The sequence below is a fragment of the Protopterus annectens genome, chromosome 10.part0, assembly GCF_019279795.1.
Source record: "Protopterus annectens isolate FY-2018-M chromosome 10.part0, PAN1.0, whole genome shotgun sequence".
Taxonomy (NCBI): domain Eukaryota; kingdom Metazoa; phylum Chordata; order Ceratodontiformes; family Protopteridae; genus Protopterus; species Protopterus annectens.
The window spans coordinates 1,687,063,557-1,687,091,508 of record NC_056744.1 but is presented as its reverse complement, the minus strand read 5'-3'; the positions used below and the strand labels follow the sequence as shown (position 1 = coordinate 1,687,091,508).

The window sequence follows — 27,952 nt, the reverse complement described above, 5'->3', positions numbered from 1 at the left end:
ATGGGTAGCCTGTTTCAGAGTATGGGAAGTCTTTGGTGCAGGAATCTATCCCTCCAGCATGTCCTGTTTATTGTGGTGACAAGGTTTAGGTCCCTAGAGCATGTAGCCCAGAGGGATTGGGATTTTTTTTAGGTGTAGCATGTCCAACAGCTCTGGGCTTGACATAGCTTTATGTTAGGCAGAGATCACCTCTGAGTAGGCGATATGCTACGGAGTAAAGATGGAGTTTTTTGAGGCGGTCACTGTAGGGTGTTCTATCTGATGAAGTCCATGGGAGATGAAAATGCTTATTTTTCAAACATTTGCCGTTTATGTGTATGTGAATAAATGGCTGTTCATTCCAACCTTGGTTTATCTATTTATTTTTACCTCTAAGGACTGGTGCTTTGTTTTTGTTACTGTAGGGTATTTGTTTGAGGTCAGTAATCCTCTTTGTGATGTTCTTCTCTGGCCTTTCCAGCTGCTGCAGATGTCTTGTAAGGTACATTCCAAAAGGGGCGTTGTACTCTATAATGGGTCTAATGAGTGTCGAGTACAGGGGAACAATTACCTCTTTTTTTTTTTTTTTTTTCTTGGATGAGAACACTTTTATGATAAGGTGTGCCACGTAGAAGGACTTCCTGACTACTGTGGCGATGTGACTATCAAAGGAGAGACTACTGTCCACCTGGGTCCCAAGGTCTCTTATCACACATTCGGTGTTAAGTAGATTGCTGCCTATGGGGTAGTTCATGGGTACAGAGTTTTCATCAAAGGGGATGACACTGCACATTTTGGCATTGAGCTTGAAGCCATGGCTCTGACACCAGGCATCTGTCTTAGTGAGGCTCTTCTGTAGGATGTCCACATCATTTGAGGACTTGACTATGGCTCCTAGTTTGCAGTCACCTGTGAACTTCATTAGCCAGAGGCCGTCTGTGTTAGCCTGTACTTCAGAGAAGTAGATACCAAATAGGAGAGGTCCCAGGACGGAACCCTGTGGTACTCCACCTGTCACTGCTTTGAGGTCAGATATGGAGTCTGCAACTTTTACAGTGTGGGTTCTGTCAGTGAGCCAGTTGGCAACCCATCTTGTGATGTAGGGATTTATACCTAGTTTTAGTGAGTTTAGCTATAATTCCAAAATGTGGGATGGTGTCAAAAGCCTTGGCAAAGTCAAGATAGGCTGTGTAAACCACCTTATCCTCATCTACGTCTTTGGTGACTGCCTCAAAGAAGTCGAGCAGGTTCAGGAGGCATGATCTGCCTTTCACAAACCCAAACTGGGTGGGATCCAGAGTTTGGAGGTTACCAATGTCTTTGTTTATGAGTTCCATGATGATATGTTCCATGGCCTTGCAGACCAGGCTTGTCAGGCTAATAGGTCGATAGTTCTTGGGATCGGTGGTGGCTCCCCCTTTGTGTAGTGGGATAACTGTTGCTGTGCAGTGGGCACAAAGCCTGATGTGATTCTATTGTTGAACATGGTGCTTAAGTGGGGAGCCAGTTCGTTCTGACGTTCGTGTAAAATGCAGCCTGGGATGTTGTCCTGTCCCATGGATGCTATGTTTTTGGCTTTAGAGAGTGCAGCTTTTACCTGTGTATTTGTGATTACAGGGACTCTGCATTCTTCCTGTATAGATATAGACCCTTTAGGGGGTGGGGTGGGGGACTAAAGTTAGCACTGAACGTGCCTGCCAGGATGTTGGCAATATCAGTTGGTTCTGTAATTTTCGTGGCTTTGTGCTTAAGCACTTGGGTGTTGCCATCGAGTTTCTTGATATAGCTATAAAATGCCTTGTGGTTGTCCTTAGAATTAGTGGCGATTTTTTTCATAGTTAGCTTTGGAGGATCTTATAAGGGATCTTAGCTTCTTACTGATGCTGACCAGGGAGCTCCTCCACTCATGGGATTTTACTATCTTTTGCAACAGTTTCTTCCTTCTGTTGTACACTTTGTTTATGGCAGGGGACCACCACATTGGCTTCCTTTTTTTGGAGGATAGCGTCTTGGTTCTGTTTGGGATAGCGCGATCCATGCACTCATGTAAGTGTTTAGAGTGCATTTTTGTAGGATTCAGCAGTTGTAACTGTATTGTCCATCTGCATGGGTGTCATGACGTTCACCACTTCTGTCTTAAGAAGCATGAAGTTGGCTTTGGAGAATTTTTTTGCCGTGGTTTCCTTAATGGGGGGTGGGGGCGGGATGTGGATATCAAGGATGATTAGCTTATGGTCGGATCGGACCAACGTGGAGTTGACTTCAGGTGTGGAACACCAGTCACTCATGTTGGTAATGACTAGGTCTAGGATATTGTTGCCCCTGGTGGGGGTGTGATTAAGTTGATCCAGGGCATTGGAGTTTATGAATTCCAGAAAGCGTTGAGTGAAGGAGTTGGTACATGAGTAGTTTTCCCAGTTAATGGTGGGGTAGTTGAAATCGCCCATTATTAGGGTGTTTGAACCCTAATATTTTCCAGTACATCAAGAAAAGAGGAGTGGGAATCCTGGGGCATGGTGGGGGATCTGTAGCAAGCTACAATTTGGATTGCAGTTTTGCCCAGATTTATTTGCACTTGGATAACCTCGGATGCATGATGCTGAGCAACTAGCCTGGAAGTGTGGATATCCTTAATGAATATGGACACACCTCTGCCTTTGGTGTTTCGGTCCAGGTTTCATGGTCGAAAAGTGTGGTATGAGTTATAGCCTGGTAGTGCAGGGGTGCTGTCTGGAGCCTTGAACCAGGTCTCGGTCACTGCGCAGATATCTGTGTTCTTCATTTTAAGGAGTGCCTCGAGTGAGTGCATTTAGTCTTTTAGCATTGAGTAGCATTACCTTCAGTGTTTTCTTGCCTTTTCCTGTTACGGTGGTGAATTTGTTATTTTAACCTTGCCTAAAAAAGGCACTATAGGGGCAGCAAGATACTTAGCTAGTATCCGGAATCCCAGGAGTGACAGGTGTAGGCCATCTGTGGCAAAGCATCATGGTCTGTCGACCATGTCATCCCAAGAAGACAGATACTGGATCCCCTTAGAATGACACCAGACGATAGCCAATTGTTGAAGTCAATCATTTTGTCCTTGTACTGCGGTATCATTTGAGGCAATGGCAGAATGCTACTCAGGGCTAGGGTCATACCTGCATGGGCTACAAGATCAGAGAGCTCTTCCATGTCTCTTTTCATGTAGTCCAGGGAGGTACATCTCGGGTCATTCACACCAACATGGACAATGACAGTCACATATTTGTACTTGTTGTGGAGTGACCTGAGTGTGTGGGTTATGTGGCGGATCCTGGCACCCAACAGGCAGCTGACAGTAACCTTCTTCTTGTTTAGACTGGTGAGTGGGACATCAGTATGCCTGACTATAGAGTCACCTATGACTAGTGTGTGGGTATGTTGTTTTGCCTTATTGGCTGTGGTTGAGTGGTGCACTGAGTCTGCGGGCTATGTGTCATTTGGGTTGTGTTGGGGAGTGGAGGTTGCTTGCATTTCTGCTTTGGAGGTCTCTGTTGCTTAGACAGATTATTATTGAGAGCCTCCACGAATGTTTTTGTGTTACTATGTGTGGATTTTGGTGGTGTAGATTTAGTGAAACTATGTGATGAGTGTGGTGTAGTCAAGTGTTTACCTTCTCCTCTTGACTGTCAAGTTCTGTCTTGGTTGGAGAGAGCTTTACCTCCAGTTTGGCTAGATAAGTGTATCTCTCACAGGTTGTAGTGTTTGGTGGTAGGAGGAGAGGTTGTCTATGTACATGATGCAATCTCTGCATTACCCCAAGATGCGCAGGTTCATCAGATAGACAGGAGAGAACACTGGGAGATGACCCTTGGACATGCCTGAATAAAAAATAATTTTCCTCTATAAGTGAGGAAAGTGAGTACAAGAGCTGTTTTTTCTAAGCAAGTGAGGAAAGTAAGTACCAAAATTGTTTTCCTCTAGGTAATAAGGAAGTTGAGTGCTGTAGTAATTAGTAGCTTATTTAGTGCTTACAACAAGTTCTGAACAAGTGCTGATCACGAGTAAGCAAATATAAATGTTAAAACTAAGAATCTTTATCTGGACTTAGCTAGTTACAGGAAAGGGCAGAAACAAGTGCAAATGTGGGCTTTTTAATGAGAAAGTTGAGAGAGATGCAAAAACTGCCCTAACGGCCAGTAACTACAATTTCTGGGCCAGAACCACTCCTTATGTGGTAGATAGGTTACCTAGTGCTTACCACTCCCACTGATGAACTAAAAGGCTTCCCTCCAACACAGAAAGCTTGGGGGGGGGGGGCTCAGAAGCTTACATATAGTCCTGGATATAGCAAATCTGAATCTGAACTACACTAGTTACAGGAAAGCTAGGAAATTTAGTTGTGTCATGTGGATTTTCAAGGAGCTGAGGGCTTCAGGCGAAGAGAAGTTTAGTGCTACTTATGTTAAGTCATTTGCATTGTCATTAGCAGAACAGAGGTAGTATGCTTGCATTTGATGCAGAAGACTGGTTTCTACTCCCACAGTATGCAGATGGATTACCTATGGTTCTGTTATAAGTTTGCCATCCATCCCCATTGCAAAATTACTAGCTTATCATTTTTTTAATGTAGCATAGGCCATTTATTCTTAAAGGTCAACAGGCACTTTATTTATAGATGAAACAATGAAATATAAAGTTGTCTGCTAGCAGAAACCTCTTCATTAGTTACAGATCCCTTTAATGTGGAATTATTTAAATTACTTACGTCTGCAGAGGTTTTGCATATTTACTGTTATTGGTGGATTGCAATGACAGAAGTTTGAGTGGCCTTTTATGGTTGAAATTTTCTGAAATGGGTATTTTTATTTATTTGTTTTATTTATTTATTTACATTTGTTTACCGGGAATTCCGACTGGACGCAGGTCCTTTTTCAGTGGATGCCCGGAGAGAAAAGCTCCACATCAATTACATGATAGAGATACAAAGTTGCAGCAATAGTAAACAACATTACAGGTTGTTATCTTTAGTATAATAACAAGATATTGATTATGAACAGTATATACAGAAAATGTTGCAAGTTAAGAGTTTCTTGTCATGTATAATATTAGTAACAAAGTTGTCAGACAAGATGTTAAAAGTATGTAAAGACAACTAGCTGATGTTCATCGTGTTACACTGCTGCAGTCATCACACTTGGGTTATCCTGCCGTCAGGTGGTCCTGCAGTCGGCCAGAGGTCTTGGTCCAGCATCTGTTGTCGTCACTTCTTCCCTGATGTCAGTGCGAGAGGGGTATAAAAGAGGCAGCCAACGCCATTTTCTTCAGTCTTTCTTGCCGTGCGGTGCCCGAAGCAGTTCACAAGTGCCGGTCGGCCAACTCCTGAGATTTTCCAATCGAATTTCAGACCGAAGTCTTCTCTAAAGCTAAGTACCCCATTGGGAAAACTTTTCTTGCCTCAGACCGATGTCAGACAAAGTTAATAATTGCATTTCTTGTGGGAAGCAAATACCTCATAAGGATTTTCATTCTTATTGTATTCCTTGCCTAGGCCCAGACCACAACGTCACTGGTTGTCGGTTTTGTTGTAGGTTTAACAAACGTACTATTAAACGTCGAGCAAAATTCACCCGACATTATTTTGGTAGAAAGTTTAATTACAGCATGCCGTCGGAGCAACCGACTACCGGAATGCATAAAAAACGCTAAGACAAAGACAGGCAACCGAGAACCAAACCAGATACCGAGGCCTCAGCTAGGCCTGTCACCGGTTCTCCGGTTTTCAGCGAGGCGCCTACGCAGCCCCTGATGACCGCAGATTTGGAAATACAGGCGGCCTCCCACACCGAGATAGCTGGGCCTCAGGAGCCTATTCCTTTAGGTCCAATGGACACCAATCCTGAAGGGGAATCCGATGTAGTAGACAGGCCTTCGGTTTCTGAAGGTGTCTTCAGACCGACGACTCTTACCATTAAGTCCTATGCCAAGTTAAAAGCTCCTTTAAAAGTAAGAAAGCCTGGTCAACAGACCCCTGTACCAGGCCCCTATGCCTAAGAAACATTACCCTTATCAGGGGTTGCAATCCCCCTCCTGACAAAAGGCCTAGACAGGAGGAAGATTACCCTTCTTCAGACCAAGTTTCCATTTCCTCAGCTTTCTCTGAGGAGCAGGATTATTCCCTTCCACCTTATGAAGATTCAGATGCTGAAGAGTCTATACCCTCAGCATTCCCCCCAGAGGACTTCTCTTTTGGGGAAACTTTACACACAATGAGGGAACATTTCCACTGGGAAGGCCAAGATTACTCTGACTCAAAAAAAAGACTCTGGGAGTTTCTTCTGCCTCAGCACAGACCCCTTGCAATTCCTCCTGTTTTAGACATTTTGGATGATGTTTACTCAGAATCTAGCCTTAACCCAGACTCCTTACCTCCTGCACCAGCTAAACCAGACGGGTACTACCGAGTCCCTGATTCACACACATTTTTATATAAGAGCCCTGTTGTAGACCCAGAAACCATTTCCCAGAACCTCAAAGGGGTTAAGGCCTCTATTGCTAAGAATCCACTCCCTTCTGAAAGAGATTCAAGAGCACTAGATAGATGGGGAAAGAAAGTGTATACTTCTGCCACTTTAGCTATGAGGGCTTTAAATTGTCAGTTTCACATGCTGAAATACCAGCAGTATTTGATGTCTCAATTAAAACAGAAAATGCTCATTCATACAGAGCAGCCTGACTTCAAGGAAATGCAGGATTTGTTGCATGCAGCAGAACAAGTGGGAAAGCATACCTTGCAATGTGGGTTTGATTCATTGGCTGCTTCCTGTAGAGCAGCTGTCACAGGGTCTGTTATACGTAGACATGCTTGGTTAAAAGAACAAACTTTACCAGAACATGTTAAAGCAAAATTAATGGATTCACCTTTACAGAAGGATGTTTTATTTGGTTTTAAAGAAAATGGTGGGAAGGGCAAAATCTATGCAGACAGTCAAAGATTTTTTACAGGTACAACCCCCTTGTTTCAGCAGAAACTGGCCATCTAAGAACTGGTCCTTTCCTGCTTCAGACAGACCACAAAGGGGTAAATACAGACAGCCAAGGGGCAGAGGTCAGCCACAAGGATCCTACAGGCTTAGACAATGGCCTGCAGCAACACAAAGAGGAGGAGAAGATAGAGCTCAACCTTTCAGAATGCAATCACAATGACTTGACTTTTCTTTCCGCCTGCCAAGCAAAACTGCCCTGGCAGCCCCTTTGGGAGGAAAACTAGCTCTTTTCAAATAATTGGCACATCATAACAAAAGACAAATGGATTCTAAATATTGTATCTCAAGGCTACAGATTCCACTTTCACACTTTACCAAGAATGAGAGGCATGCCAAACCTGCCACAAAATCAATAGGCAGAGGCCCAAAGACCAATTACAGCTCTCATGGACATGAGAGCAATTCAAGAGGTACCTACAGAGGAACGAGGACAAGGATTTTACTCAAGACTATTTCTGGTTTCAAGAAAAGACAATGCCTGGAGACCCATTTTAGACCTCTCAATTCTAAACACATACCTGGAGGTCCCCAAATTCAAGATGCTCACACTTCAGCAGCTTCTTCCCATGCTGGGCAAGAAGGCTTGGCTGATAACGTTGGACCTCAAGGAGGCATACATGCATGTCCCAATCAGACAAAATTGCAGAAGATACCTCCAATTTCTGGCAGGTACAACGCATTATCAATTCTCTGCACTGCCCTTTGGCTTATCTACTGCACCCAGAGTATTCACAAAATGCCTGGCATCAGTAATTGCATACTGCAGACAAAGAGGAATTCAAATTTATCCATATCTGGAAGACTGCCTTATTCAAGCAGACAGCAAGGACATTCTTTAAAAGCATCTGGGGTTTGTAACAAAGCTACTAAGTTGCCTGGGTAGACAGTAAAGGAAAATAAATCAAAACTAGTGCCCTCACAAGAGATATTATTCCGGGGTGCCAGCTTATCTCATGCCAGACAAACAGACAACTGACTCAATATTTCAAAATGATGGCAACCTTAACCCAACTCCCTGCAAGGAAAATCCTGCAGGCCTTAGGGTTCATGGCATCCTGCATTCTACTGATTCCATATGCCAAACTGCATATGAGGAAATTGCAATGGTACCTGAAAAGTGTATGGACTCATCAGTCACAGCTTGGAAACAATTATACCACTCATTCCCTGCCTTCAAAAAGAGTTTCTATGGTGGGCGCAAGCATGTCACCTCAACAAGGGTCACCCATTTGTCTTACCTACAGCAAAGCAGACAATAACGACAGATTCTTCGGAATACGCCTGGGGAGCACACATTGCAGGACAGTGCATACAGGGCAAATGGTCTGCAGATCAAATGCATCTGCACATCAACCAAAAGGAGATGTTAACTGTGCAAAATGCCCTGACAGCTTTCAAGAGCCTCTTACATCCAGGACAACTGCTAATAAAGACGGACAACACTACAGTTATGTTGTACATAAACAAACAAGGGGGAACACATTCCTACCCCTTATGCAGACAAGCAATGACCTTGTGGAACACAGCATTGACTTACCAGGTTCAACTGCAAGCACAATTCCTGCCAGAAAAGGAAAACACATTGGCAGATGAGCTAAGCAGAAATATCATAGATCCTCATGAGTGGAGACTAGATCCACAAGTATTCTCAATGATAACTCGAAGATGGGGAAGCCCAGACCTAGATCTGTTTGCCTCCCCCCACAACTACCAACTACAAAAATTTTGCACACGGACATACCACTCACTAGCCTGGAAAGTGGACGCCCTATCATTCAGTTGGAAAACATTGACAGTCTATGCCTTTCCTCCACTACCGCTACTGACAAAGGTGTTACTGAAAGTCAGATCAGAGAGGCCACAAATGATCCCCATTGCTCCAGACTGACCACGTCAACACTGGTACCCAATCTTAAGGAACATAGCACACAGCCCTCCATGGATTTTACCTCAATTTCCACACCTGCTGACTCAGCAAAACACTCAGATCCTTCACGGTCGGCTCAGGACTTCAAATTTTGCTGCATGGAAAATAACTTAATTAACCAATCAGCACTTCTCTCTAAGGATGTCATGGATGTCATTTTGGAGGCCAGGAGGCCTAGCACCAGAAAAACCTACTCAGACAAATGGAAAAGATTCTGAGCTTGGAACCAGGCTAAAGGCCAAAACCCTTTAATCCCAGATATTCCTCAGATACTGCAATATTTAACTGAGATGCTGCGCAAAGGCCTTTCCTTTTCTTCCATTAAGATCCATGCTTCAGCCATTTCAGCTCATTATAATACGGATCCTCCCATATTCTCACATCCTTTACTAAGGCAGTACCTCAGAGGGGCTAAGAATATAAGACCGCCCAGAAGACCTCGAACTCCAGCTTGGGACCTCAACTTTGTTTTAGAAAAACTAACACCGCCTCCCTTCGAACTAGCCTTCTCAGCAGATCTACAATACTTGTCCTGGAAAACAGCCTTGCTGCTGGCAATTACCTCAGCACGAAGGGTTTCAGAGCTACAGGCCCTAATGGCAGTGGAGCCTTTCATCATTTTTCATGAAGACAGAGTTTCCTTACGAACTAACCCTTCCTTTATGCCAAAGGTAGTATCCAGTGTGGCTCTGAATCAGACCATTCATTTACCCACTTTTTATCCAAACCCCCAGAATAAAGGAGAAAGGATCCTTCACTCTTTGGACATTCATAGACAATTACATTTCTATAAGACAAAGACCTTCAGAAAATCTGACCAACTCTTTGTATCCTATGCTGCAGGTTCACAAGGAAAGGCTATTTCAAAACAGACTATTTCTAAATGGATAGCACATTGTATCCGCTTCTGCTACACACACGATAGGAAACCTGTACCTGTTAACATTGGGTCCCATTCCACCAGGGCTACAGCAACCTCAGCAGCCTTTCTCAGAGGGGTACCAACCAAGGACATTTTGGAAGCTGCAACTTGAAGTTCAGTGCACACCTTTACCAAGCACTACCACTTACCATTATACTCAAAAACCGAGCTGGCTTTGCCGCAGCAGTTCTTCAGGGCATTCTAGCCTCGCCTTACCCGGTTTAGTACCAGCCACCCAGCCATAGCTTTGGGATTCAACCCAAGTATGATGACTGCAGCAGTGTAACACGATGAACATAGTACAGTTTTGTACCTACCATAAATGTAGATATGCGAGTGTTGACACTGCTGCAGTCTGGGTTACCCCCACCATCCCCTCTTCATACCATGGTTTTTGTATAACTCCAATTGCATACTATCAATTTGATGTATTTCTATATGGTGTATTTGCTTACAGCTATTACCATTGTTTTCCTACTTATATATGTTTACATAGCATTATGTATTGCCTTCCTATTTGGGGGCACCTGACATCTGGGGCAAGAAAAACTGAAGAAAATGGTGTCAGCTGCCTCTTTTATACCCCTGTCGCACTGACGTCAGGGAATAAGCAACAACAACTGATGCCAGACCAAGACTTTGGAACTCTGGCCAACTGCGGGACCGCCTGATGGCAGGCTAACCCAAGTGTGATGACTGCAGCAGTGTCAACACTCGAACATCTACATTTATGGTAGGTACAAAACTGTACTTTTCTGACTGCTGTTAGTAGTTTCATTGCTTACTAGAAGACTGTTCCAAACTACAAATTTAAAACCCATTCTAACAAGTGGTGCTGTAATATAAAAGGAATATAATTTAATACAATCATGTTTATACAATCGGGAAGGTGAATCAAAGAATGCATACATGTATGCTTGCTCACAGGATGCAGTAGTTCAAAATAGGGGAAGAGACCAGTCACCAATGGAGTCCCCCAGGGTTCAGTGCAGAGACTTTTTCTGTTTGGTATATACATCTCAAAAGCAGAACGAAATACCAAAGAGCTTTGGTCGACTATGTTTGAGATGACTGCAAGCTAGGAGCAGTTATTAAATCCCCAAATGACTTAGCCATCACACAGGAAGGTTTGTCCCAAACAATAACTGGTGCCAAAATCATGAACTGAAACTAAACTCCAAGAAATACGTCATCGTATCCTTTGAGAAGTCATCTACTCCAGGGAACTACCAAATTGACAATGCACCCTGAGAACTTACCAAGTTGTTTGACATTTGGGAACTTGTATGTACAGTGAACTAACTTTTGACCGACATGTGCCCAGAGTCATAAGAAAGTCTTTCTATATTGCACCGCTTATAAACAAATTGATTTTGACTAGATCTAGAGATGTTATTGTACCCTTTTACAAAGCCCTCATTAGGTCAATCATTTTGTATAAAGCCCACTTTGGCATGTATCTGTCCAGACCCATGCAACAATTGGAATGCCCAAAGAGATACCTTACTAAAAGGATACAAGTCCTAAACAGCAGGTCTTGTATGGACCACCTCAAAGATTTATTACTATGCTCATTATCCTACAGAGTGCTTCGAGGTGACATGTCTGGCATACAAGGCATCCTCCGACCTAATACAGCTGGACCTACTGAACATCAGCAAGTCAAATGGCATCAGAAATACTCAGTCCAGGTATCTAAACTGAATGTTGTGGAGAGATGGGTATATATCACAGAGGCTACCACTGTTGCAGAACAGAGTATCCATTCAAGTAAAACAAAGCTCATCCCTGTCCATATTCCAATGCAACTTGGATCTAAGGATGGGTAATAGAAAATGTACTCCAGAATTGCCCCTCATGCCACTAATGGATACAGGCAGTTCCTAAATGCTCCATCGCTTACATGGGTCCCCTCAAATTATCTATAGTATGTTCACATTTATTCTCAATAAGGCTAATATGCAATTATCAGCCGTGGAATAGGTAAGACGAATCAGGAAATGTTAACTGAAGCACCAGAAGGGAAATTGGTTAAGCGTAAAATGTCCTCAAAGTGAACCTATGTTGTGGTAGTAAATTGCCCTTTTTAGAGCAGTAAGTGCCCCTCTCGCCCTTTGCTCCCCCAGTCTTCAACGGCGTCCGGCACCTCTGGGAACCTTTGTGGATGTTCCCAGTTTCTGCAGGTCTCTGGTCAGGTACATATTGAAGGGTGCATTATACTCTATGATGGGCCTGATGAGGGCCAAGTATAGTGGTATTATGACCTGTCTGAACCTAGATGCCATGCACTTCTTATAAGCTGACCAACATAGTAGGGTCAACACAGATAATGTACAATGTTATAATAAATTAGATGAAATGATAGAAGAATTTACAGAACATGGCTCTGGTAATAGTTTATTGCAACATATAAAAAGTAATGTTTTAGACAGCAGACATTCTGATGCCAGATCATATTTCACAACTAGCAGTACGGAAGTGACAAACTGTACAGATAATAAGAGAAGATTATATGCATACATTACTAAGTATAACCCAAGAACTGATGGGGTGAAGAATATAATATTTAAAAACTGGAGTATTTTTGGGACAATGCCTCCAATTAATGGAATAGTAGGGGGAAAGCCATATTTTGCATATAGGAACTGAGATCTACTTTTCTTCATCGAAATTTTACTACTTCGGAAAAAGAAAAGGTAGATGCCCACTTCAGTGAAAGTGCACTTTTGCTGAAGTGTAGTCACCGCATCGGCTGACTACCAAAAAATAAAAAACACAAAAATCTTTTGCACCCCACCTCCCACTACTTAAATGTACCAACTCCAAGACTGCACTACAGCAAGGAAAAGGAAATATTCCCATTCCGCGCAGTGTTGTGATCTCCGTAGTCTGTTTTCAAAGTTTCAGTACTTCGAACAAGTGGTCTCACACAATTGAGTTTCGAAGTACTGAAACTTCGATCAAACAATTGCATCCCAGGAAATGTCCTAGCTTGAAAAGACGACTATGTTGTAAACACATGTCCAGTCAATAACAAGAACAGATGAAGAAGGGCATGTTTCCTTGCTACAATTGTAAATGTTGTAATGACTTTGAGAAAGGCAATGAATTTTTACATCTAGTAACTTAAAAGAAAGCATTCAGTTGTCATACTACGTGTAATATTTCCAAGATTGTTTATATGGCTAACTGCATAAAATATCCTGTTTTTTATATAGGAAAATGTACAGGAAAGCTTAAGGAGAGAATTAGAGTATAAATCAGAAATACGAAGAAAGGCGATTAGTAATGCACTTACTAAACACGTAGGAGAAAAAGGCGTTGAACACTGGTCCCTTTGTAGGGCGATAGGTATTAGATATAAGAATAGAAGAGGAGGTGACATGAAGAATACTCTAGAAATATGTGAATACAAGTGGATTATACAATTAGGTGCCAATCATATGCCAGGTCTGAATATGACTATAAACATAATATCATCAGTTTTCCATTTTAATATAGGTTTAAAAATGCATTAGTTAATAAACAGACTTTTAAGGTGAATTTTTTTAGAAAAAAATTGATAATGTTTTATTAAATTTAAGTAATTTTTTGTTTTTAAATAATTTTAGTTTGAATGTGTTTTAGGATTGGGGCCAAGTCATATGATTTTTAACTTTGGCTGTTTAAATGTGAATTTCTATTCTTGTATGAAGGGCTATGCTTGAAAGCATTGTGGGCATAGAATAAACTTGGTTTTCATTGGCTGTGCTCTGCTTGTCTGATACTTGGAGTTTTTGTTTTGAAACGTTTTTCTCCAATAACAGTTAATCTCAGTGCTGGTCCAGTTTGCTGTTTTTGTTCCCAAAATATTGAGTACCCTAATAAGGCTGTATTTATCTACAATGTATTCCCTAGTCTGTAAGATCTTTTAGCGATCTCTTTACAAGCCATATACAGGCGCACACGCACAAACACACACACGCACGCACACATACACCATGCTATATCCATTGTCATAGATGCATGCAGGTCATTTTGTATCTGAGATACGCTCCATGGCTTCATAGAGTCATCGCCGTAATCCCACAAGTCAGTCTATATCTTATTTATTCACTAATTCCATAGGTGAACATGATGCATTCTTCATCATACATATTTCCCAAGATTACAAACCCACATGACTTATTTTCCATCATGTCTATTCCTGAATTTCAGAGCCACACCCAACACTGACACATTGCAGAATTTGTTCTTACAGTTACACTGCAAGATGTCCTTCCACATCACTGTTGCAGTATTCTTTACCTAAGGGTTCTCCTGCCGAGGATAGCCCTACATCCATCCAGAATATCAAAGCCTTTAGTTCTTATAGGCATTGTACATCATAGATATGCTCCTCATGTAAGGTTTAGGGCATAAACCTGACACGCACACACAGAACTTCTTTGGTTACACTCCAAACTCTATTGCTGAACATTCATCTGAATGCATTTCTGCTGTGCTGGTTACCAGGCTGTGTTTTCACACAAGTGCCCAGTTGGGGTTCCTTCTCTTTTTTTCTTATTTGTTATGGTTATTGTGTTCATGTTATCCAGAAGGGGAAAATATCAGTGTGGGAGGCAGATTCCCCATAAAGTCTGTAAGAACAAGCGTCTGTTCTGTTTGTGTACTTCCCATGATCATAAGCAGTGTTCTCTCTGCCAGGTATTTGTGTCTAAGACCCTACATAATCATATCTCCTCTTTGCCATGTACCTGGGGAGCCAGCATCTGAAGTTGTTGGTCAGGGTGCTATGGTGGAATCCTCCTTTCCTGAGCACCAGCTGTATGCCAAGAAGAAGGTAAAAGTTAGGTCTGATCTGGCTTCTGTCCAGCCTCCTCTAGATGTCTCTCTTGAGGCTGGTGAAAGGCCAGAAGTTCATCCATTGGTGGCTTCAGATTCCTCTGCTACAACCCCAACAGAGGCCAGCATGGATCTAGTTTCTTGTAAGTCATGTGAGGCTTTTCACACATCTGTAGCTGACATTAAGGGGAAACCTTAGCTGATTTATGGCCGAAGGACTAAGGAGGATTTCTCAGATCTAAGTTAGGGAGGCTATTCCTCTCACCATTATCCTATCTCACCAGGGATCTGACCCTATAAGGGTGTTTTGTGTGGACGTTCCACAGAATAAGAAGCAAAAAGCAAAGCACATGTCCCCTTTTAAGGGTCCCCAGTGTGAATGGCAGGATTTCAGTCTGGGATTATTTAATGCTTTGATGGTCTTGAAGCCTCCTCAATGGGACTCTGGCCTTGACCCTCCTTGATGTACCACTCCACTCAAGAGGACCAGGGAACTGGATTCCTCAGATGTGGATTTGGACTCGTGGGGGGGGGGTCTTGGCATACTCTTCTCAATCCCTTCCCCTTTGAACTGTGGTTCTGATTATGAGGATTCCATAAGTCCAGATTCCCACTGGAGGAGTTGTCCATTGCCCACATGATGGATTATTTTAAGTGGGATTGTTCTCAGGTCTCTGAGATTCAGTAACAATATTATGAGCTCATACAGATGGGGTCTCCCAAGCCATCTGCTGTTCATCCTGTTTTGGTTGCTCTTCTGGATACTTTCTTGGCAGCATCTGGAGCCTCTGATTCTCCACCTCCTACACCTGTGAAGCCAGATAGATAAATGCCCTTCTGTAGTGTCAGTCTCCTCTGATTAACTGTTCAGTTGTTGCCCTCTACCAAACTGTTGCTGTCTGATAAGGATAGTAGGGCTATGGAAAGGCTGGGCAAAATAGTTTACTCTTCTGCCACTTTATCCTTTTGGGCCATCAGCTGCCAGATTGAAATGACACTGTATGTGTTAGCCCTCCTTTCTCAGGTTTCTAATGTGGTTTCTGAACTTCCTGACTCTGTGAGGAAGGCTTTGGCCCTTTCCTTGCTGGGTTGTACTTCTCAAGTTGTCTGCCACTCAGTCAGATTTAATTATTTATTTATTTTACATTTATTTACTGGGATAGTCCCACTGGATATATGTCCATTTTCAGCGGAGGCCCGGCGAGAAAAGCTCCAATAGACAGCATTACAATGAACACACAAGTTAGATACATAGAAAATATAAGACAAGGAGTTATATACAATGGCTTAGTAATGTTCCCAATAGGGACTCATAGTTAACATGGTCTGACACACTAAAGCAAAAAATCATCAGATTGGTATAGAACGTAGTTGAATATTAAATGTTAAGATATTATTTAGATATGATTTCATTTTTTAACTTGATCAGAGCTGGTACATCGACAAAGCCAGTTCACTGATGTAGCTCTGATGCAGCTGATTCATCTTCCATGGGTTCTGCCTTTGGTTCAGTTATTAGATGTTATTCCCAGCTTCCTCTTCAGACCTTGTCTGATGACATTAAGGCCAAAGTTTGTAAACTGTTTTGTAAAATAAAAATATTTTGCTTATTCTGCAGATGAACTTTTCAGGTCTGTCCAAGAGTGAAGCCTTCCAGGATGAAACATTTTTTTGTCCCTATTTCCAGTCTGCTTTTTGTTCATAGACAATATCTCACTGTTACTAAGGTGAAGAAGGGATCTAGTCATATGCCTCCTGCTAAATCTACTCAGACTTCTGCCTCCCAGAAATCTCCTTTCCAGGATAAGCCAGATTGCATTTGACAGTTTGGTTTCTCCTGCCCTCACCCAGGTTCCTTTGTCCCTCCATCTGACCCTGTCTCTTTCAAACTGGCCTCTGCTTACTACAGACTCTTGGATTCTGTCCATTATTTGTTAGGAATATTTCAGGTCTATATTAGTATCTTGAACAGTCAAAATTTCAAGCGCAAACAGATCAACACATATACATCGATCTACCTCCTTACTGCAATGTTTAAACCTCAAAACACATAATAGCGAACCATCATAGTTGGTAAACACCGCCTCTCTGGCTCTGCACTGAATACATAAAGTTAAAGACGAAATTTAAGGAGGCGGTGTTGGCCAGCTATGACGGTTCGCTATTATGTGTTTTGATGTTTAAACATTTCTGTAAAGAGGTAGATTGACGTATATATGTCTATTTGTGCCCGACAGTGACTGTTCAAGCTACTAATATAGACCCAATATTTCATGGTTTGGAAGTCCTTTCCTCCCTTTTCAGGCATTCCTCAACCTACTCCAGAATAGCTCTCTTATTTCCCAGAGGTTCTTCACTCTGTTTTGGCTCAGGACACCATTCAAGCTATGTCTGTTGCCCAAGTAGGGAAGGGATTTTACTCCAGGATTTTTCTGGTCACATGAAAGGAGGGTACTTGGAAACTGATTCTGGATCTTTTCTGGCTGAAAACCTTTCTCACGATTCCTTCCTTTCAAATGTTATATCTGCAAACATTGTTTCCTCTTTTATCCCAGGTCTTTCTTGTCTCTTTTGATCACAAGAATGTAAACCTTCACATCCTCGTCCATCCTCTCTTTAGGAGAGTTTTGTTTCTCTCTCTTACTTGCATTTTCAGTTCTCTGCTTTGCCCATTGGACTTTCTAATGCCCCAAGGGTATTCTCCAAATGCCATGTTCCTGTCATTGCTTTCTGAAGGCTTGAGGAATTCAAATCTTTCTCTATCTAGATGATTTGCTTGTAGAATCTCCTACCCCCAGTACTCTGCTTCAGGATCTGAGGTTTAGTACTTCACTGTTGCAGAGTGTGAGGTTCACCATAAACTTCCAGAAATCAGTCCTGACACATTCTCAGGAATATATTTTCCTTGGCTGTGACTTTGGATAGTCCCCATGCTCCTAAAGCTCTGCCTCTAATTGCCTTTTTAAATCCCTTGTTCCTCTGGTGGCTGTGATGGCCAGGGAATTTCTTAGGGTTCTCAGGTTCATAGCTTCAACCATTCCCATGCTCCCCCTCACCAGGCTGCATATGTGGAAGCTTTAGTGTTACCTCTGGTCACTGTGGTTTAACATTGTTACCCCATGAGTTTCCTGACATCTTTCCTTCCTGATCTCAAGCTTCAGAGGTGGATTCAACTTACACCCAAACCCAGGGATTGTTTTCAAGTTCCATTTCCACCTCAGAAGCTCTTTACAGGTGCCTCAGTCAGGGGGTGGGCTCTGTCTGTGACATCCTTGAGTTTCAGGGTCTCTGGCATCCTCATCAGAGGTTATACCACAGCAGTATAATGGAGATGAGGGCTCTGCTTCTGCCTCTTCAGGCTTTTCATTCATTCTTTCATCCTTGGCCCCCCAGATGTCAGACACAACAGTGATGTGTCATGTTAACATGTAGGGGACCAGAAGGTCCTGTCTTCTTTGCTGACCAGCTCTTCAGGTCTGGGATCTAGCTCTCCAGTATCAAGTGACTCTTCAGATGGTTTACATTCTCTCAGCCGCACATCTAGTGACAGACTCCTTGATCAGGTCCAGCACACAAGCTCACAAATGGATGTTTCATGTCTCATGGCTATTCCTCCTTTCTTAGTTTTCCACAGATGCAGGTTTTTCTTAGTACAAATCCTTCTTTTATGCCCAGGCAGTCAGTGAATCATCCCGTAATCGGTCTATTCATCTTCCTTCCTTTTTATCTTACATTCTGCCATTGAGAAGGTTCTTCACACCATGGATTTGCACTGACAGCTCAGGTAACATTTTGGGTAAAACTAAAGTTATTCACAAATCTGAGCAGCATTTTGTTTCCTTTCATCTCAGGACAAGGGGTTTGGCTATTTCTGAGCAAATCTCCTCCTCCTGGATTTCTAGGGTCATTTTTTGTTATTCTTTTCATTGAAAATGTATTTTCTAGTCAGTAAAGTTGCAATCTACTAGAGAATGTGCCTCCTCTGGTGATTGTTTTCAAGAGTCTGGATGCCAGTTCCATCCTTGAGGTTGCTACTTGGTCCTCTGTTCAAACTTTCACTGAGCATTACAAGTTGGATGTTATTTCATGGGCCAGGCAGGCTTTGTCAGGGCTACCCTGCATGGATTTGTAAAGGGCTCTTCTGTACCTTCCTCTTACACTCCTGTACTCTCCCTTGGGTAAGGAATATTTCAGTAGTGATATGGAAGGACATCGGACAATTGTGTAAAATCTTAGCATAAACGTGAATGTCCTTTTCTTCACTGTTGCATTATTTATTCCCTCCCTGCTACCCCGTTCAGCCTTGTCCTTGTCTTGCCCTTCTAGCCAAGGGGCTTATCGTCATCTTCTTCTCCTGGATGGGCATGTTTTCCTTGCCTTGTGGGCATTCCCCTTCTGGGGCATTTTCAGTTCTGAGTGTCTGTGTTCATACGTCACCTTTATGCTCTACTCCTTGTGTTGGGAGCATACATGTGACATAGAATGTGTATAAAAACTAAAGACTATGGTATACTGCCCAGATGTTGGGCTTTCCTTGGCAGGAGATCCCTTATGTAAAGAATACTGCAACAGCGAAGAGATGTTTATCCACTGTAAGGTTAGATTTTACACAACTGTAGTTTCTTATTGGATGCTGGGACTAAATCACTACACAACTGCTGCAGTGTTTGCATTCACTGATTTTCACATTGTAGAATTAAGCTTTCTATTTGTCAGCCCTACTTAATCTATTGGACTTGATTCATAAAGACTTGCTCTCCAATTGACTTAGCCTGGTACAGGTCTGGCCTGATTTCAAAAAACTTGTTCTCAGAGTGAGTGCTTTACTTTTGGTGTAAAACCTGTCTATAAACAGGCCTACCACTGGTGACCAGATTCCGAAAGATCTGCTCTCAGTCTAAGTAACTTATTTCAGTGTAAGGCCTCTCTCTATAAACAGACCTACACAGGTCTTTTGGAATGTGGCCATTGTGTATGATGACATAACCTAATTGCTGTCCCTTTCCTCTACTGTTATGACCCTGGATATGGCCTAGTCACCATAGTTCCTCCTAACTTGTGTATAATGAACAGATACAGGACTGCCTAGGGCCTAGCTACCATGGTTCCTCCTAACTTGTGTATAATGAAAAGATACAGGACTGCCTAGGGCCTAGCCACCATGGTTCCTCCTAACTTGTGTATAATGAAAAGATACAGGACTGCCTAGGGCCTAGCCACCATGGTTCCTCCTAACTTGTGTATAATGAACAGATACAGGACTATTGTTTTTTTACTGCAATAAAATATTAAATTTCCTGTTTTTTTAAGGTGATATTGTATTTTGCTAGGTACAACATAAACCTTTTATAAACATTTTATAAACATTTTATAAACTTTTTAAAAAAAATTTTACAAATGTTATAAACAAAAGTACTAATATTGGATAAATACATATATATTAATATTTATTAATTAATTTATTTATTTATTCACATATTTATGCATTTTATATATATTCATATATTACTCATATATTTGGATATATGGATATTTAAAATTGTTTATTAAATTATTCATATTTATATGTTTTTACATTACATATTACCGTATTTACAATGTTTTACATATTTTTTATATACTTTTTTATTTATACCAATGTGTTTGGAAGCTAGGTTCTCAACTCAGGTGATTTTTTTGGATTTTTATATGGGAATTACCATGTGTTTACTGTGGGTTTGAGGTTTGTCATTCTCAACCACCTACTACTAAAACTCAACTTTTTTACTTGAGACATTCTTAGTTCTCAAAAAGTAACAAGAAAGACGCAAAGTGAAGCTTTACGGTTACTCATTACATTAGTTAGCGTATCAATACACACCTAGGAGGTTATGGAATTTGATTCTAAAATGATATATTTTAGAAGTAATAATATACCACACTCGTAGGTTTTTTATGGAAGTTAATAACTTATTTGATTCACAACACTACGTGTTAGTCTTATGAAATAAATACAGTTGGGGCTTGCATTTATGAATAGGAGATCGAAATGATTAATTTCATTGTTTACTAGCGTTTTGCCTTTAATCTTTTGTTTATCACTGCATAAATTTAAATGTTAAGCAATGAAAACGCTATTAAATGTAACTGCAGCTCAGTATGGGCATTTTGTATACAAACTAAACAAGACGATGTTTAGTCCATTTTAATTGTTTGGAATGCAGGACAAATTATTTGATTGATTAACAATTTAATTGATTAACAATCAAATGGATTTATGAGGGAGTGCAATATGTATATAAGGCAAATTTTATTCATTAAACTTTATTCTGAAGAAGTCTCCTGATGTGGAGACGAAAGCGCTTAATTTTTTAATTTTTGCATCCTGTACTAAACGGAATACCAAGGATTTGTTGATGTTCACTGTTGATGGTTTTTATCTGTTGGAAAATAAATCTTCGTTTTTTACCAACTTGGCTGCTATCAACCTATTTGCCTACTTTGGACAACCATTTTATTGTGCCGGATTTTGGTTTGATTCACTGTTTTTGTGTCTTGAGTGTTTGGCTAGATACAGGACTGCCTAGGGCCTAGCCACCATGGTTCCTCCTAACTTGTGTATAATGAGCAGATACAGGACTGCCTAGGGGACTGAGCCCACATTTTACCTTACAGCAGAAAACTTCTTCCTTCTAAGAATTTGGCCTCTTTGCTCACCATAATTCATGAAAAACAGTTTAATCATCAGAGTCCACCAGGAGTCAATAGAAGAAGTCAGGTTGGTATAGAGACAGACAGTGTGGGGCTTACCTTATCCTTTATTCAGATCCAGCTTCACCTCCCTCTGAACACACAGCTCTTACATTACATTAATTATCAATATACACTAAGGGTCATCTAAGTACTTGAGTTTCCACTCTCATTCCTCCAGAGAGTGTTATGGTTCATTCACATTTCTCCCTTCCAGCCACACTGATGGGTTTAGTTAGGTTCAGAGTTCCTGGGTTCATAGTTAAATACTTGCTACCAGTCTGCAGACTTTTATAAGCCTAGACAATATAGAGGTCAGAATCAAACCCTTTACCTTGTATCTGTGAAGTAAAGACCTTGACCATTAAGACAAACCCTCCCCTTAACCAGATCACCAGTTTTGCAGTCAGCTCCTCTGTCTCTGTTTCCGGGGAGCTTAAGTTTGTTCATTCTGACATGCAAGGTAAATATATGGACATAACTGGTATTGTGGTATGATAATGTATAGCAAGTTGACTTGTTCTTATCTGTATTACATGTTTCCCAGGAAAATGCTGTTAATTTACAAAAATACATTGCAGAAGAGTTTGCAAAACTGCACCAGTTTCTTCATGACAAGGAGCAAAAACTCATTCAACAACTTAACAGCAAAGCGTCAGAAATTCTGAAAGAGATCGAAGAAAAATTTGAATGCATTAAAAGTGGTGTCACACAAATCCACTCAGCAGTGTCTGATATTAACTTTGGATTCAAAAAAGAAGTAGACATTCTGGAAGAGAGAAATGACACAGACAATCTGGCAACCACTGAGGAATCAGTGTTAGGTGACACATCAGAACATGGAAAACACAAAACTAATGGTGTTCTATCAGTAAGTCCACTTTTGATTTTTGCTGTTGTACTTGCATGCCTTTCATTTTGGGAACTGAAACCTTAGGTTTGCAGCTGACATAAGAAACATTTCAGATAAAGTACCAGCAGTTTAAATCATTTACAGTAATGTGCTTATTTTTAATTACTTTTATTTGTTGTTTGTTTTTTTTTTTTTATTTGTTCTGTTCATTTGCCCAAAATTGGTCAATGGCTTTACATCAAGGCAAACCTTGTCATCTCCCAACATGCTGAAATAAACATACTGGGAACTGAAGTGCTTGAAAAACAACAAAATCCATTTCCTAACTTCTTCTTCTTTCGGCTTTTCCAGGTTAGGGGTCGCCACAGCGGATCACTTGTCCGATCATGATTGGCAGTGGAGTTTTACGGTGTTGAGTTGCCAGCCCAGCACCCAACCTTCCACAGAAGGCACACACATGCATGCACTCACGCCTAGGGCCAATTTAGAGTGTCCAGTCCACCTACAGCATGTCTTTGGGATGTTGGGGTTAACCGGAGCACCTGGAGGAATCCCACGCGACTACAGGGAGGACATGCAGACTCCGCACAGAAGGCACCCCAGCTGAGAATCGAACTGGAAAACCTGTTGCTGTGAGGCGGCAATGCTAACTGCTGCACCACCATGGCTGTCCATCAAAACAAACTCATTCAGAATAAAAAATTAAATGCCTCAACCTGTACTAACTGTGAGGCCTGTGGATGTCAGGTTAGGGTGACAGCTTCCTTACTTGCAGACTTCATTGATGTCATTGTTAAAATTAATTATACATTTGATTTTTTTTTTTTACTGGAGGACTATTTATTTAATATAATGCCATCTCCCCATTAAAAAAACTGGTGCATAATTGAAGCTGTGTCTTTTTTATATACACAGTTTCTAACCGGTCGCCGAAAATAGTGTAGCATAGCAGTTGTAAACAAATACAATTTCTTTACTTATTGCAGGACCATTTTTATCAAGGGTTTGCTGCAAAGGATCATCAGGTAATAGGAAATTCAAGGCAGTTGGCTCATGTGACCATTTACACCTGCCAGCACCCATCCTCAACCTGAACCACCTCTGTCAAGGAGTGCCAGGCCAGTCGGACCAGGGTTGAAGCTGTGAATACCTGCCCAAACTTCAGTTCCTGGTTTAAGGCAGATAATGTATTACACTGCTTAATTTGCAGTGGAAGTCAGTTCCAGAGATGGGAAAGGTGTTGTGTAATCAATCTCTCTTTCTACATTGTTTTATTTACTTGGTGTAGATTTAGATCCCTTGTGGACTATTCCATTCATGGAGATTCCAAAGATCAAGGACCACCAAGTTCATAATGGCAAGGCATAAGTCTCCCCTCAGAAGTCTGTAAGATACTGAATAAAGGGACAGTCCTTCCATTTTTTTCAGGTAGCTTAGGGTTTTTTAACAGGTGATCTTCCTAGTTAGGAGCCTCTGATGTCTTATTAGTTGTTAGATAAGCCTAGTAGGGTCAATTCCAGAGAGGACATTGTATTCAATAATTGGCATAATCAGTGCTGAGTATAATGGGACAGTGACCTGTTTGGACTGGAAGGTGTCTCCTTGTTGATCAGCTGTGGTAAGTAGAAATGCTTCCTGACTTCTGTTGTTACATGATAATCAAAGGAGAAGGAATTGTTAACCAAAGTACCAAGATCTCTAACTACATTCTCATTTTAAAGTGGGGTACTGATGTCATATACTGGAAGGAGGGAATATTTACCAAACAGAATAATGTTACACTTGTTAGGATTTCATTTAAGCCCATTACTAGCACATCAGCATTCTTTTCACATGGCTTTGAGTATCAAACGGTCACTTGATAATGACTCTCAGTTTGCAGTCATCTACAAACCTGGTTAGCCAGAGGTCTTGGTTTATAGTCTGGAAATCAGAAAAGTAAATGCTAAACAAAACAAGTCCCAACATAGAACACAATTGGTTACCTCCATGCTCTTTTATGAAGCACCTGCTACCTACACTGTATGGGTTCTGTCCTTCAGCCAGTTTGCTGTTCATATTACTATATGGGGGTCTTTTTATAATGCATTGAGCATACTATCTATCCTAGTGTAGTGCCAAAGGCCTTGACCAGGTCAAGGTTTGCTGTGTATACATCATGGCTGATGTCAGTAGCTTGTGTTACTCTTTCAAAGACCTTAAACAGATTCATTGGAAAGGATCTACCCTTCGCAAAGCCAAACTGCTGCAACTCCAGCTGGATGAGATTTTTAATGCCTTAGTTAATCAGGTTAGTTGCAATATGCTCCATGGCTTTGCATATGAGACTCGTCAGGCTGATGGGACTGTAATTCCCAGGGTCAGTGATGTGGCCACCGTTGTGAAGTGACATCACTACTGTGCACTGAATGTCAGCAGCTAAACATGGGTTAAATAGTTTGAGTTGCTCCATAAGTACTTGCATGGTACTGTTTATTAAACAGCAATGTATATTAAGTACCATGCAGGAAGTGGAGGTGTGGGTATCCTTGATGAATATGGATACACCCCCCCTTTTGTGTTTCGCTCCCCCCTTTTGTGTTTCGGTCCTGGTTCTGTGGCCAAAAGGTATGGTATGAGTTATAGCTTAGTAGTGCTGGGGTGCTCTCAGGAGCCTTAAATGAGTTTTCTGTTACTGCACAGATGTCGATGTTCTCCATACTGAGGAGTGCCTCGAGTGCATGCATTTTGAGATTGACTTCTGGCATTGAGTAGCATTACACTCAGTTTTTGGTTACTTGTGCTATTTATGGTGGTGGGTTTGTCTTTTGAGCCTTGCCTAAAAAAGGCACTATGAGGGTGGCAAGATCCTTGGCCAGTATTTGAAAGCCTAAGGGTGACTGGTGCAAGCCATCTCTTGCAAAGCAATGTGGCTTGTTGAACATGTAATCCCAGGTGGACAGATACTAGATCCCCTTTGAATGACACCAGAAACTTAGCCAATTGTTGAAATTGATAATTTTTTCTTTATACTGTGGCATCATTCTTGGTGAGAGCAGGATGCTACTCAGGGTCAGGGTCATACTGGCCTGGACTACATGATCAGAGAGCTCTTCCATGTCCCTTTTCATGTAGTCCAGGGAGGTACATCTCAGGTCATTTATACCAACATGGACAATGACAGAGTTGTATTTGTACTTGTTATGGAGTGACTTGCATGCTTGTGTTATGTGGCGGATCCTTGCACCTGACAGGCAGTTAACTGTAACCTTCTCCTTGTCCAGCCTAGTTAGTGGGACATCAGCATGCCCGACTATAGAGTCGCCTATTACTAGTGTGTTGGGTATGTTATTTTGCGTTAAGGGCTGTGATTGCGTGGCACACTGATTATGTGAAGCAAGTGTTTCATGGTTGGTGACTGGGTGTGGAGGTTTCTTGGATGTCTGCTTTGGAGGTCTCTGTTGCTTTTGCAGATTTTTATTTACAGCTTCTGAGTATCTTTTCATGTATTCATGTGTGTTATTTGCCGGTGTTGGTTTATTAAGTCTATGTGAGACTGGTGGTTTGTTGCAAGTATTACCCTTCTCCTCTTGACTGTCAGTTTGGCTGTATAATTGCATCTCTCGTATATATTAGTGTTTGGTGGTAGGAGGAGAGGGTTGTCTGTGTACATGAGGCAGTTGTAACGTTACCTCAAAATGCCCAGATTCACCAGATGGACTGGAGAGTACACCGGAAACTGCCCTTTGGACATGCCTGAATAGGTAGAGTAAGCTATTTTTCTGATTGGCTGGTGGGGACGAATAGAGATGCTTGTCTTTCTGGACAGTATAGGGGGGTCTAGTGCTAGGGGTTAATTAGTGCTTGCTATGAGTTTTAAGCAAGCGCTTGACTGTGAAATAAATGGTTTGAGTGCTAAAGTTGAAGGTTTGTCTAGTTCCAAGGGAAAAATTGAAGAGTAAACTTCCTGGAGCCGAGAATAGTTTAACTCTAGCTAAATGGTGTTGCCCAGTGCACAAATGCGGTTTTTATAGCAGGGAAGTGAAAGAGAGAGAAATTAGCCCAAAATGCCCAATAAACTACTAACTTCTGGGCTGAAACCACTCCTCCAGGGACAGATAGGCTGCTCAAAGCTCCCCTGTCTCACAGGTAAACAGAGAACTTCTGTTTCATGAACCTTATGGGTTGTGAAAATCTGACAAATGCAAAATTGGACTCAAACACATGAATATGCCAAGGACCAAGTCTAATAAGGTCCCAAAAAACAGTAATTAACTAAAAAACAATATTTGAATTACATAAAATGTAAAGAAATAATACCATGGATTTACAATAAGATCCAAAGAATAGAGTCCCCACTAATGCATGACAATACGTTGTATCTCACTCGTGCCCTTTTGCCTCCGGTTATCACCCATCTCACATTGCACAAAATATTCCAAAATCACAATTCATACGTGTCAAACGTATTTGTTCTGAGGATTCTTCCTTCCAACAACATAAGGGTGATTTAACCAGCAGATTTAAATCTCGGGGTTATAGTATGGGAGATGTATTAAAGGCCAGTCATCAGGTTAACTCAATGGATAGATCAGAACTTCTTACTTATAGAGATCATTCAGTAACATCATCACAACCCATAAGGTTCATAACGACCTATGCTAGAAATTCTGACAGTCTAATTCAAAGTATGCATAGACGCTGGAATATTCTGCAATGTGATTATGAGCTTGCCAGCATCATTCCAGATAGAAGTTTATTTTCATTTAGGAAGGGGAAAATCCTCAGTTCTTTTTTTAATCATTATAAACGTGGAAATACCTTGAACAACTCACAACCTTTACAAACAACGTTGATGGGAGAACCATTGTGTGGCTGTTTTCCTTGTGGTCATTGTACCAACTGTCAATATGTATGCAAATCAAAGCAATTTTCTAGCAGGAATTGTGCTTTAGTTTATGATCTCCATTTCTTTGCAAACTGCAGTAGTGATTGGTTGATATATCTGGTAACATGCAATTGTGGCTCTTTTTATGTGGGACAAACTTCCCGCCCATTAAGATTAGGTATATCTGAACATATTAGTAATATCACGAATAAAAGAGCTCACATTGCACTTTATAAACATCACATGACACACACCACTGCCACATTTTCCTTTATGGTTATTGTCAGTATACAAGGGAATCGCTCTAACAAGACAGGTTGGCATTCCATTTTAAATGCTAAAGAAAAGAAATGGATTGTCACACTAGGTGGATTGTCTCCACCTGGGCTTAATGAACAATTTTAGGCATCCACCAATGAGCTATGAGAAGCATATATTTAAACAGCATTGTTTTTCTGTTTGCTTTACACTGAAGAAGGCTGTGATATTGTCCGGCCGAAACCGGTCTGTTTTGCTGTTCTACATTTCATTATAAATTTACAATAAACTTATTTTTCAGGTCACTGTATGCTGGCTCTACATTTTTTGTTCGTATTCATCTGTCCAGCAGAGCCATTAGTTCCCTGCACCACCACTGCAGTGATCCCCGGGGTAAATTTTCTGTTTCCCATCCACCCATCAAGGTTTCTCTTGAAGAGCTGTAATCCTCTTGGTGAGGTACTTTTGTGGTCTTTCCAGTTGTTGCAGGTGTTTTGTAAGGTACATCCCAAATAGGGTGTTGTATTCTATGATGGGTCTAATGAGTGATGAGTAGTGAGGCACAGTAACCTCTCTTGTTCTTGAT

General features: G+C 41.4%; 1 pseudogene; it reads left to right on the top strand.

The window, feature by feature from the left end:
- Positions 1–27,952, top strand: part of LOC122814424 — a 652,984-nt pseudogene that overhangs the window by 470,346 nt on the left and 154,686 nt on the right.